This window comes from Haliotis cracherodii, unplaced genomic scaffold (assembly GCF_022045235.1).
Source record: "Haliotis cracherodii isolate W230 unplaced genomic scaffold, xgHalCrac1.p SCAF_10, whole genome shotgun sequence".
NCBI classification, from domain to species: Eukaryota; Metazoa; Mollusca; class Gastropoda; order Lepetellida; family Haliotidae; genus Haliotis; species Haliotis cracherodii.
In genome coordinates this window covers 46,131,221-46,145,844 of record NW_027266265.1, presented here as the reverse complement: position 1 = coordinate 46,145,844, position 14,624 = coordinate 46,131,221, and the positions used below count along the sequence as shown (strand labels likewise).

At 35.9% G+C, this 14,624-nt stretch overlaps 1 non-coding gene across 1 annotated transcript; it reads right to left on the bottom strand.

Annotated features, from left to right (window-relative positions):
• Nucleotides 1-13,047: 13,047 nt before the first annotated feature.
• On the bottom strand, nucleotides 13,048-13,120 carry Trnak-cuu (transfer RNA lysine (anticodon CUU)). The gene has a single exon. It is a non-coding gene; the product is annotated as a tRNA-Lys (tRNA).
• Nucleotides 13,121-14,624: the final 1,504 nt, after the last annotated feature.

Genomic DNA, 14,624 nt, shown 5'->3' with positions numbered 1-14,624 from the left:
AAACTGGACTTTTATAGTCAGTTAACTCTCTTGCCTCCTGAAGATGGCAGAAATATGTTATCTTTGGGAAAATAAAAGTCAAATCTCAGTTTTGTGTTTTATATGCATCCCAATCTGTATTTTTGTAAATAAATGTGTATTGTACACAGGAAAACACATACTGTCCTGAAAATGGAATTAGATTACTTGCAGAATGGTCTAGAAGTTGTCAATGGATGCATTTTGGAATGGAGTGCTTAATACAGTGAATATGGTATACCGGTATGTTCAGTGAGAGGACATGTTGGAGGGTATGAAAATTAATTGTTTAGGGAGCATCCATTTTATTTGTATGGGGGTGGGGTTCTTTTACTACAATCTTTTTTCCCAGCTGTATCCAACAAACTGTTGATTTACTGAGCACCATCAAATAATTTTCTGACAAACTATTGAATTTAAAAATCTTCCCACCATCCCCTTGAAAATAAAATGGATGCTCCCTTACAATTTAATGGACTCTGATTTTAGAAAATAATTTTGTTTTGGCCTCTTTGATTTGCTTTCACATTACAGCCAATATTGTCTGACTTGAAAGTAAATTTACCTTTTCTTCTGCAACACGTTTCCTGTTCAATGAGATGTCTACAGCAAAATCAATTTGTTGGATGTAAGAAAAATACATGTATTTTGTATGCACACATTATGAAACGCTGTGTATATTTGGAGGATTGATCGTTCAATGTATTCATTTCATACTGTGTTCCCAAGCCTGACAGCTTCCAGTTGTTTTTATATATTGATCGTAGTAGATGTAGAAAGGCCTAGTTATTATAAAAAATTGTGTGGTCAGTTGCAAGTATTTCTATTGTGTTCAAATATTTCGCTAGCTCAAAAAAGGTGTGTTTCAGATGTCTCTGAACCAAAGAAATGTCCTGTCTTGTCATGTTCATTGTTAGGTATCACAGAGTTGTGGGATATCATGATTGTTTCACATGAAATAGATTGTTATATTGTTAAATGATTATTGGTGTAACTCTTTACTTTTGCTGCCAGTTGTCTTCAGATATTCCAACATTATTTTAACCATGTAGAGAAAATATATCTCATAATTGTTAAAACAGTTTCATCTTTTTGTCAGCTAAATATGAACAATAATTGGTTACATAGCCACAATTATGTATCTCTGAACAAAGGGGGAAACCTATCAACTCACTAACTCCACAGACAAAAGTAGAATTTGTTCACCATTACCCTGGTGAGAGCCTGCGAGGGACTTATCCATGTACCAGGCACGCTTGCCAAGAGGGTGTTGTAGGAATGGGTGAGATATAGGGTGTCATGATTCATGTGTCAATTCATCAGGTTTTGGGGGAGGGGTGGCACAGTTGTCTAAGGCGCCGCGATTCTCTGTGCAGAAACCTATGATTATGGGTTCTAATCCTGGTTCGCCCGATTGTTTCTAGGTTTGTCAGTACCATATTTGTACTCGTGGGTTTCACCAGGGTAAACGTCTAAGGACTGCTTCACTTCGGGCTTTCCTCCCATAATAAGCTGACACGCCGTGATATAACTGGAATATTGTTAAAAGCGGCGTTAAACATAACCTACTCACTCTAGTCCTCACGATACCTTAACTATTGGGTCGTCTAGCAAGGACTATACGACTTGTGCCAATTTCTATCGCTTGATACATGTACCTATGAAAATTTGATTTTGTATCAATTTCTTTTTTCAAAAAATTATTTTGAAGCTTGGCAATAACATACGATATATAATTGCCTAACCACTGATCACAAAAAGTAATCTGATTGGACAGTGCTGTTAGAATGAGCCTCGATTAACCTATCATCAAGTTTAACACAAAATGGTTTATAGCAAGATCTTTTTGTGAGCCAGGTAGCATGGAACGTGGATAATTTCACAGAAAAACAGTGCAAAATACTAATCGAAACGTAATTTGCATCGTGACACTTGTATGGCGATCCAACTTGTAATGCGACACCACAAGTGAAATAAAGAGTAATAGGTACTGATAAGACAACCTGTATTCTTTAGATTAAATTAACTGATTGGGGAAAGAAACTCAGTAATGATATTTGTCCTCATGTTAAGCCCCCCAAAAGTATTTGTTAGTTGAAATGTTGGATGTTCTGAAAATACTGTTGCTGTGCTCCTCCTTCAACCAAAAATCCCATGTTGCCTGCTCCAGAATACTAAAAGGTGGCTCTCTGTCATCCAATCATCAGGCTTCCATCACTATAAGTGTGCATCATCTCATGTGGTGGCATTAGTTGCGTAAGTATGAAGCCATACAGATAAGACCTGTCTGAGATATTCTATACATGTGTGATCTGAAAGGGTTGGATATATCCCATTAATGTGATCACTTTTAGACCAGTTAGAGACCCAGATCTGTTTCTTGTGCATAAGGTAAGCTGCCAGCTTGCATTATAATTGACGTTGATGTGGAGGTACTGGCTACCAGCACATGTATGGAACATAGTTTGTTTAGAGCTTGTACATTGGCTGTCATAATACCTAGCTACAACACAAGTTGCCATGGTTACATGGAAACTATTACGTCACTTAGCAATATGTGCAAAGCGTTTTTTGTATAATATTAGTTATTATAGACTGTTAGTAGACTTGTTGGTCGATAACTAGCTCTATGAGTAATCAGATGTGTTGATAAATATATTTGTATGCATGTGATATACACTCTAAATAAAAACTCTGATTTGTAATAAACATATGTCACCCTGTCAGCAATGAGTTGGAGAAGTCCAGTTTCCACTGAATGGGAAGTACTAGATATTTTTTGTTACCATGGTTACAAAAGAATATATGTGCTCCTAGATATATATTTTTCCTCACAAGAACATTTGTTCAGTTATATTGATCATTTGTCATGAAAGTGTACATAGTTGTTTTCTTATCATTATAGATATCTAGTAGGAAATATTGGTATATATATCATACTGTTAGTGTTAAATGATCTTCATATGTGCACTTACATTGTTTAAATTAAGCATTAAAGTCCAGGGGTCCTTGTCATAACTAGTTAAATATTAGAGAGCCGTGCCAAGTTACACATGTCAGGGGGGTACTCAAAGTACGTGATCTAGACTACCAGTTGTCGGACTTTCATTTTTGTGGGAGCTTCGGTGGCTAGGTAGGTTAGATCGCTGACTTTGTGTGCTGGCGATTAGGTGCCTCACCCTGGCAAGTGTGGGTTCGAATCCCGGACAGGACTGAACCCCCAAAAAGTACGAGAATCTGTACTTTACTAAGAAAGTGTTATCCCAAATATAACATTTGTTACATTTGACCACTTACTAAATGGCATTGTGTATTCATAGACACTATTGTATCACCATCCTTTTATGATAAATACACGACCCATTCACCAGCATTGAATAACACAATGCTAAACAGCCAACCAATCAAATTACTCCCATCAGTTAGTGATGGGAGCGAGGGAGCCGGTGATGTCACTTCTGACGTGAACATATTATTGTATCCAGTGTTCCTGGTGTAATTTCTACTGGTAGATGGTATTTATCAAGAAAGAATGGAGATATAAGACACTGGATTATGAAGGATGCATAGGGATATTTCTATTTTTAACATTGTTCTGTATGGGCAAGTGTGGTGTACCTTTGGAATTTTTGAAATTTTCACATAAAGGGCCCATGTCAGAAAATTCCTAGAGTGAACCCAGGCTGTAGATTAAGATAGGAGCAGATTTAGTTAGTAAGACTACACTTTTATAATTGATTAAATCCTTGGGCTGAGGTGTGAGGTTGACAGTTGGAGCTCACATGTAGAGGAAGATACCATCGCTACTGTCACCCGTAGTGTTTCTGTAAGGCTTATGTTATAGGTTTATACAAAAAGAAGAATTGATTGTCCTTAATAATCTAATGTGAAAATTAATGTCCATGTTAAGGAATGCTATGGCTATTATTGTACAGTGTAGACGGCCTAGCATGTTCCTGATGTGGTTGATGTTATCAGGATACAAACCAAAGCAGTGCATTTTCTGCTGTAGAATGACACCAACAATAGATTGTAAATACGAAGGTTGAAGATAGGCTTTCCAATTGAATGCTACACTTTCTACATTCACATACAAGCTCCCACTTGCTCAAAGCGATCTTAGCGCTAAGACTATCATAAGCCTATGTTAAAGTATGGGAGTTACGATCATCTTAGCACTAAGACTATCGTAAGCCTATGTTAAAGTATGGGAGTTACGATCATCTCAGTGCTAAGATTGCTTTGTGCACGTGGGCCCTGATCATCATTCAGATGTTATGCAACTAACTCATCTTCTCTACAATAACGTAGACAGGTGATAAGTGTAGCAGTAAAATCGGCCAATGGAAGGGCACCATCTTGTTGCTGATTCTCTATTTATAGAAAGTTGGTATTTCCAAGATTATCACAGTAATTGTAGACTTTTAAAAAGTTGCATTGAAATATCTTTTCGTATTCTCTTGTGTCACTGTTGAGAGTTTTTGCTTTTTCCAGTGGCCAAACTGTAAAATGAACGACAGTGGGTTAACAGAAATATTTAGGGGTGTATGAATTACCCTAACAGGTACAGATAATTCAAACAGTTTCCCTGAATGACATGTTTCCTGCCGAGATCCTGCAAAATACTGAAGCATTTTTTCTGTACTGGCCAAAGATAATATTGCCCAGATCATGAATAATTATGCTCATTTAAGATAATAGCCATTGATTTATATCAAGGTTGTATACTACTGAAAGAAGTTACAGAACACCCGATTTTTGACAGATGACAGCTTAACTTTAGTAATATGAAAGAATCGGGTGTTGTTTAAGTTCTGTTAAGATGTATATATTGGTGTCATGTTTGTGTCACGTTTGTATAGTCATGAAAGTTTTGATCCTAGTTTTAAGAACAAATGGAGGAAGAAAGGGTTTACGGAATGCAATTTAAGATTTGCAAAATGAGTTTGTTCCATTGAATTTAAACTATGAACTCTGTATATGCAATGTTGTGAGGATGCAATTACATGTAACAGATGTGTATTCTGCTGTCTCCTTCTGTTTATTCCATTCTGTGTGGCGCCATGTACTCTCTAACCCACATAAGAGATGTGTATTCTACTGTCTCCTTCTGTTTATTCCATTCTGTGTGGCGCCATGTACTCTCTAACCCATGTAACAGATGTGTATTCTACTGTCTCCTTACGTTTATTCCATTTTGTGTGGCGCCATGTACTCTCTAACCCATATAACAGATGTGTATTCTACTGTCTCCTTCCGTTTATTCCATTCTGTGTGGCGCCATGTACTCTCTAACCCACGTAACAGATGTGTATTCTACTGTCTCCTTCCGTTTATTCCATTCTGTGTGGCGCCATGTACTCTCTAACCCATGTAACATGGAACCACAGACTCCTTTAGCATGTGTTGTGGGAATACACAATCACAGCCAATCAGATGTCCCCTTGTATTGTGACTTGCAGATTTCTCTAGCCCATCGATACTGTACAAAATCTTAGGGATCATGAATGTTTTGGGCCATATTTTTTATGAATTTGTGTGCTCATCTTCACTAAAAAATATATTACCAGAAACATTCATGATCTATAACTTTTTTGTTTAGTAACGTCCACTTATTTGATCCTGATGTGTGAGTTGAGCTTTACGCCACTCTGAATAGTATTTTAGTTATATCACAGCATGTCAGACAGATGTGGGAGGACAGCCCAAAGGGGAACGTGTGTTAGATGATTCCACTTCGGTGATATACTTGAACATTGTCATGGTGCAAGCATAATCAGGACGATTACTGTAATCTGGGATTTGAAACCATGTTCAGAGACTTTCGGCATGCCTAAAGGATGCGATTCTGCGCAGTGAGTCATCAGTCTTCGGTAACTGGAACACCCATGTCACATGAAGTAGACATGCCTTGATGTAACTGGTGTACATGGGTGCACACTTACCATCCCCACTTTGAAAGCATACTAAACATTTATACATTCAGTAAAAGTGTAGATGCCTGGGTGAACTGAAAACGTATTGTAACCCTTTCAGAAAAAAATGACATGATGACGTTTGAACCTTTCCAGTAAACATGGAAGCACGAGACTTGTTAAGTGTGAGTTTGAAATACATATGCCAAGGGTTTGTTGGAGACGATGTGTGTTTAGAGGTAATTTTGTGAAGCTTCTCGCTCATAACATGCTGTGATTTTACTGAAATACTTTTAAGTTGAAAGTGGTGAAAAACACAACTATTTATTATGGAACTATGAGTAGTGTCATCTCTTGATTGATTGGGGGCGGTCAGGTAGCCTTGTGGTTAAAGCGTTTGCTCGTCATGCCGAAGATCGGGGTTCGATTCCCGACATGGGTACAATGTGTGAAGCCCATTTCTGGTGTCCCCCGCCGTGATATTGCTAGAATATTGCTAAAAGCGGCGTAAAACCATACTCACTCACTCTTGATTGATTGTATGTGACCATCATGCAGTGATGTGTCATTACTCTGTACCTTGTCGTATGATTATTTTGTACTTTGTCATCTGTTTTGTACTTTGTCGTTTTCAATTATTTGTACATTATCATTTTGTTATTTTGTATCTTAATTACTTTGCTACAAGTAATCAGTTATTATGTAACTTGTTTTCATTTCATTTGTCTGATGATGCCAAAATAGCTGTATTGGTTACTGACACTGTTGAAGTGATGTCATATGTTGCATATATCCTGTAATACAATGTATATTCTTGTTTTGTGTTGCATGGAGCAGTGCGATTTCATACAAATCTACACACATGCATGTTTGTGTATGTTTACTCAAGTTTGACACAAATCTCATATTGGGAATTATTGGACATCACTTCCCAGGTGTCCGGATCTATCAGTGACTTTTATTGAATGGTGTGTTATATTCCTGTTGACAAGTTACTAGAGAACTAAACAAATACTTGAAATCTCATCCCCAATTAACTTATTAGGCAAGGTCAAGTTTATTTCTTGTCTTAAGAATTGTCTTGGTCAATAAGCAAAAATATGAATGGGTGATGTTAATCTTCATAAATTTTGAAATAAACCAAAAACAAAAATATATGAGGTGTTCAAAATAAGCATATTTTGATCCAACATTGTATGATGAATAAAATATTCCTCTTGAAAATATTAAGGACAGCGTCATTCATAAATGTATAGGAAAACATTGTCTTTCTAATGCTGTTGTTTTTTCGAAAGTTAATTGATAAAATGTATTGTTATTGATGTATTTCATATTATATGTACAGGTTTTACTGTACTTCTTGGTAAAATGTTCGATTGAGCAAGTAATAAGGAGAAAAGGTTTATGAAAAGTTTCAAGAAATGACCAAACACATTCTTAGTAACTGAAATTGTTGGCCTTTGCTTTGTCTGTTCAATGCTGGCCGCTCCTGTTTCCACTCCTTGTTCTATTGACTAAGTTTAGTTATTTTTGAAGGTGGAATTCTAATTTTAGTTCAGATATCCATGGACATAACACAGCTACTTATGTAATCAGCTGCAATAGCTTAGCACAGAATCTGTTAGTTCATATAACACAAGTATGGAGGGGGATGATATCATCACAAAAATATTTTAGATATAATTAGCCAGGCCTATTGAAATACTGTTGCCCTATGTGCTTGATGATGTACTATTCTGTGTTATATCAAAACTTGACAAGGAGTCAAGTCACTAAATAAGTTGTCAAGGGGAAAGCTGAATGTTGCATAAGTAGATTTCATTTTTTGATGTTAGAATAATGACTAATGTATGTTATGGAGTATTTTCTGAGTTCTCATAGAAAAACAGGTTTGAAGGGATTTAAAAGATCAAACCAGGGGTTGTATAGACTAACTAAATAGTCTGTGAAATCTTATATTACACAATATCCTTCTTGACTCTAAAAATAAAAAAAATAATTTCCCTATGCTGATTTCATATGCGGAATAGAGCTAGCTAGAGCTGGCTAGACTTGCTTTTGTATGCGTTTCTAGATATATTTTTTCATATAAAATAAATATATTCCACAGTCATGGTGCAGGACTTGGGGTTGTATTTTAGGCCAGATCATTTAAAGTGGGACTCATGTGAGTCCAATTGGCTGCCCAAGCACTTCTGATTCAAATGGTCTAAACTCTGCTTTTTCTGCTAGCTGAAATTTTATGACAAGAAACAGCAAAATATTACCGCTATTACACAGAAAAATTATCTCAGTTGCAACATCTACACTGAGAGTGGAAAGACAGATGTAGATAGTACCCCTTTAACATGAACAGGGAATGGTTCTGTTGCCTGTGCAATCATTACACACATAGGAGCAACAGTATCTCTGATTATCGCCATTGACGCAATGATGTGTTCAAACATGGCTGAGCTGGACTATGCTCTGTCTGTTAGTACTGCATCACACCTTGGTCTACTGATGAAGCGTAGATAAGCCATAACAAGTTAGCATCAGTTGCAACTGTCTGGAACTACTATTGTATCACATTTACATCAAGACTAGTTTGCACCAGTGGGTTGTGGATGTGTGTGTGTGTGTGTGTGTGTGTGTGTGTGTGTATATATATATACATACATACATACATACATACATACATACATACATACATACATACATACATACATACATACATACATACATACATACATACCTGCTATTCAAGGCATGCTGTTTATGTACTGTTTTTTCCTTATTGATAAACACAGTAACCTTGGTAACATCTTTAACGCTATGTCTTTTGAGAGGGTGATCCTTGTAGAAACCTAATTAGCACTATGGTCTGAAATTGGCACTATGCTTGTCTTGAACTAAAGTTTGTCAGTGGTCCTCAGGTCGGTGCCAATTGGTCAATATTGAGAACTAAACAAACGTCCATTCCCAAAGAAAATTGGTTCTTTGAAGATTAATTTCCGGCTTTGTGCGCACTCCAAATTCTTTTTTTTCCTCTTCACAATCATGACTGACTTGAGCATGGTCAGTTTTAGTCAGAACTTGACATTTGGGTAATACAATGAATTTTTAATTTTCTTCACAGTTAGCTGATTTTTGTCAGTTTTGTGTTTGACATTCCTTTACTAGACTAGTCATTTTGTCTCTTAGTACGGTTTGTATCTTTCTTCATTAATCACTTTTATTTTGCACTGATCTTCACCGTTTTGATAACCGGTTTATTTTAGTGAGCATGGATGCATTATTCTTTTTATTTGTACACCCAAAAGTAAATTTTTAAAACCTTTTTACACATGAAACTTTTGTAAATAATTTAAGCTCATGATTTTCATTTGTCCTTTGATCTCATTGACATCAGTAGCATCTGAACTGTTGGCTATCAAAGCTTCATTTTGAGTTAATAGCAATGACAGAAAGTTGAAATTGTCTTCCATTCAAATTACACCCATGAGTGAGACATTCTGTAGGAAGTTGTTGTCAGAAGAGATTGAGATCTTAATATCACATCCAAAACGAAGATCGATTAGATAGATTATCATAATAAGGAACTCAATTTATGGATGTCAACTTATTTATTATGAGGAACACAACATTTCGGCGTGTTTGCTTACTTTTTCATCAGAAGAATGAAGGAGTAATCATATACTCTGAAACATTGTGTTCCTCATAAAAAAGAAGTTGACATCCATAAGGTCTCTTCCTTATGTGTATCACTTCTAAATGCCTTTCAAACACTTTATCATAATTGTATGGAAATATCACTATTTCAGGGTAGATATTGAAAGGTAAGGGGATAATTCAGCTCTTAAATTGGTACAAGCATTTGTATCTGTATGTCAAAAAACAGCTTAACTGCTGTGCAGTGCTGTGGGCTAAAAGAAATATATATGTTAACTTTTAACATTTAATATTTAAGCTGTATGATTCATTTGAAAAACATGTATCTTTGATAGGGATGAAATGAATACTTGTCTTGTTAAATGGCCGTGTTCAATATAGACGGATCTCAAGTGTTTTATGGCTTGTACAATGACAGTTGTTCCAATTTAGGACCTGAGTGTTCAGCTTGTACCTGTCTCAATATCTTTATCTCCTGTTATTTTTTATACTGGTAACATAATTGGGGTGCATTAGCATATTAAATATTTCCTTGCAAGGTTGGTATCTAGAGCAAGGCCACATGGAGGATGCCTAGGTGGAGTTACCTCCCTTTAGCTGTGTCAGTTTTAATATGCAGGGTATTGGGTTGCTGTTCTCTGTAGCGTGGTATCTTGTTGGGAAAGTTATCAATGGGATTAAATGAAAAGTACCATAATTGTATGTGTTAATAGCAATCAGCTGGCGTAGTAACAGTGCAATAAGATTCTCTTATCTTTCCTTCAAATTAAGATGGTAGTCAAAAGTCAAAAGCATGTTAAATCTTTACATGTTTTTGTTGTTTCACAGTTTACAATTAAGTATTCAAGTTTTGAAATCTTATCTACCTGCGGTTTGCATTTTGTAAATGTTATTTAATTTCTGTGTTTAATCACTGCTACAACAATAAGGGTTTGCTTGATGTCATTTCACAGTACAATTTGTTATTGGTTTTTTTTAATTTGAACGATATAAATATTCAGACAGTTCATTTTTATATTATTGTAGCTTTAATTCATAGGTACTCTGACACTTGAAATATTACAAATTTGTTTTACACCCATTGTTTTGTTGAATTTCTTTTCTTTTGACTTGTATTGACCTAGCATGCCCTTACCCTGACGTGCTTACAGTTGTTTTCCATATTTCTAAATCCTTTTAGATTTTTAGATCTTATTGATTTTTATGTGTTCCTTTTAATGATGTAGTCATCATGTAGTCATCATTTCCAAAATGAAAAAAGTGGAAGTAATTCCAATTTGTATATACATTTATAAGCTTGTCATGAGATTAATGCTCAAACATATTTATTGAAGTGGGATTAAATCTGTATCTTTATATATTCAGATAAAGAGGGGGATTTACATGATTAAGCTTCCATATGCTAACATTGTATAGCTGCTATGCTTCATCATACAGCCTGCGAAATTCACACGAGTCTGCTCTCCCAAGACCACTGTATTCTGCTGAGGACAAGACTAGTAAAAATCCAATAATGGTAGTCCTCATTTGAGTGCTATAAATCTGAACCTGTTGTCAATTCCTCAGTTTGCAGCAAACTGGACATAATTTGTAGACTTAGTAAACATTTCAGGCAGATTTCGCTCAGAGGACATCCACAATAAAGTTTAGGCCAGTCCTCTGGCCTAGTCTTAGTCTGGGCTGATTTCCAGGTACCCATTAATCAGTTCCTACGTGCGACGGTAAATTATTCATTTGAGTAGTAATGCTTCTTCTCCAGGGAGGTAGTCTGACTTTTTGTCCTGTAACTGACAGTCATTTAATTGAACTCTAGTCCTGAGCCCTGTTCCACAAAACTATCTTTCTGCTAAGATGATCTATCTCCCATACGTTGCCATAGACTTTTGATAATCGTAGTACGAACATCACTTTGTGGAACAGGGCCCAGAGTCTCAATGAATCCTATATACCGTATTCCATGTAAAAGCGCCCACGGCGATATTTGCTAATATATTGGCTTGTGAACAATACCAATTAGCACCCCTTCCGATTGATCAATGTACACAACACTTATTTATTCGCGTATTATACACACTCGTGTGTTATATGCACCCTTAATTATGGGCAATTAAATTCTGGAAAAATGTATCTCTCGTATATAAACATTTCAGGCTGTCAGCATAAACCACGAAATTTATCTTTTAACTCTGTCATTTTCACCAAAATAATATTCTAATAAGAGCCCACTATTTTTAATTTTGAGAGTGCCCTGGGCGCTTATTACGTGGAATATGGTAACTGATGCATGGAAATGGCTGTTTTACCATCTTTGTACAGTCTCTGTATACATCAGTTTGCCTGGTCCAAATTCGTTTCAAACTTGATTGTTCACAGGCTGCCATGATATAGCTGGAATAATATTCTCTCTCTCACTTGATACACTAAGCTAACAGTTGTGTTATTTATGGAGGATGGGTTTGATGGAAGTATTTAGTTTGTGCTTCAGTGTTATGCCGGTACTTCGTTGCTTTCATCTCGACACATATTGCATGTATACATATTATGCTGGCAGAGTTGTTTCTCATTTGAATGCTTGTTATCCACAATTACTGTTATAATAGGCTGAAAATTGTCACCTATTTCTGTCATCCATGAAATAATAAAATCATTTTCAATATTATAATGTTTGTGTTGGATATACTTAGGAATAATTATTCACCTAAACTCTACCATGACTTTGGAGAAACCTGATTCTAACTGATTAATAACTAACTCTACAATAACATGCTTCCTTTCAAGAATACATTAGTTTGCATGAATATATATTATAACAAATGTTATATTTGGGATAACGCTTTCTTAGTAAAGTACAGATTCTCGTACTTTTTATGGGGTTGAGTCTCGTGTGCTGGCGATTATGTGCCTCACTCTGGCTAGTGTGGGTTCGAATCTCGGACGGGACTCAACCCCAAAATGTACAAGAATCTGAAAGTGTTATCCCAAATATAACATTTGTTACATTTGACCACTTTCTAAATGGCATTGTGTATTCATTATATATTATACTTATTTAGAAAATCTTCTGTCCAGTACCCGTACCCGTACTTGTAAATAGACTGTAATTATCATTTTTAACATATTGCAATATATAGTTCCAAGATAATCAAATACATTTGGAAAACCAAAAGGTAAAGGACTGGTTAGATGTATTGCAAAGGACCGGTTAGGTGTATTGTAAAAGACTGATTATATTTATCACAAAGGACAACTTAGATGTGGTAAAGGACAAAGTCTGATAATGGCCCGATAGAAAAAAGTAAATTACAGAAGTGTTTGAAATATTATTTTGAATGTTATTGGACTTTATTTTTTTTCACTTTTTTTAAATGCAACCTTATACGCGAGATAAGAATTTTACATTTAGTATATATGTATATGGTACACAATATTATATGCGTTTTGAAAGAGAAAAAGAAAAGGCATGCGCCCAACGTGGGGCTCGAACCCACGACCCCGAGATTAAGAGTCTCGTGCTCTACCGACTGAGCTAGCCGGGCACCTGTTTAGAGATGTAAAAAATGGCAATTTATACTAAGTGTGGTTATATAAGCCCAAGTTCTACGTAATTAGTTATTTTTATGTCATTATTAAAACATAAAAATACATTTAAATAATATTGTAATTGTTAACAAGGGACCGCGGTAAGCAATAACACTAAAAGCGAAGTATGTATTTCAAACCACGCATGCGCACTTCGTTAATCTGGTTATCCATATCAGTGACGCTACTCGTTCAACGGCCTACATTCCATGATTCTCATGGGCCGAGCACGAGTTTATTTTGTGCTACCTAATTGAGAAACAGCTATTTCTACAAACGAAAAAGAGTTTTGTCAGCTAAATGTTCATTTGGAGATGTGTTATATACCGGTCTTGTCTTGTTTTTATTTAAGATATTTAGTGGGGTGGGGGGAATATATAAATTTCAAGTCTAGCTGCGTGTACTGTACAGTAGGCCATATATGGAGATATTATAACGCAGTGGTTGGTTTGTTGTTTAACGCCGCACTCAGCAATATTCCAGCTTTATGACGGCGGTCTGTAAATAATCGAGTCTGGACCAGACAATCCATTGATTGATATCATGAGCATCGATCCATCCAATTCACGGGTCGTATAACACAGTGATTGTTTGCATCCCCCCTTTCGATTTCGAAAAAAATCTTTATTTCTGTATTAATTACCACCAAAGACAATAAATAGATCTTAATTGTGCACACACACACACACACACACACACACACACACACATATCCCTTTTCAAAAAAGCTGTATCCGCCCATGGACACACAGAGATATACATCACATGATAAAATAAGTTTCTTGTTTCAAGTTTAACCTAACTGCTTGTAACATTTAGTCTCAGAAATAGAGTTCTCTTAATCATAAACACATATCTACGAGATAAAGTTTTTTTATTTCAAATGTAAACCGCTATACATGAAGTATTGGAAAGGTGTGATTATCAACATGGTGTCAAACAAACACAAGCGACCCCTGAATAGTCTATCATAGTTTTATAGCTCTGGTGTGTTATTTTCGAAATCATATAAGGCTTTGTAATCAGTGCCTTGTCTGAGACATGTGTCTTTAAAATGATCCTTCTTGAATGGCTACACATATGAGAGAGAATTTATGGATGTCAAAGCTTCATTATTAGGAACACAATGTTATCTATATTAGTAAACTGCAACACCGAATGAAAATGTTTGGGTGGTTTGCAAAGTTGTGCTTTGGCGTTGCTAACATTAACATATAGTCTCTGAAATGAAATGATGTCACCGATAAAATCGTTGTTAAATTATCTTAATACAATATGATAAAAAGAGCCCAGAGATTCTCTTCATTTGTAGACGAGCCGTTTGGAATATTGCTGAGTGCGGCGTTAAACAACTAACCAATAATTTCAGACGAAACTTCAGTAATCTAGACTTGCCAACAATTATAGACTTTCAAGGGTGGTATTGGGTATATTTGCTCCAGGGGCTGTGTGACAGACTAG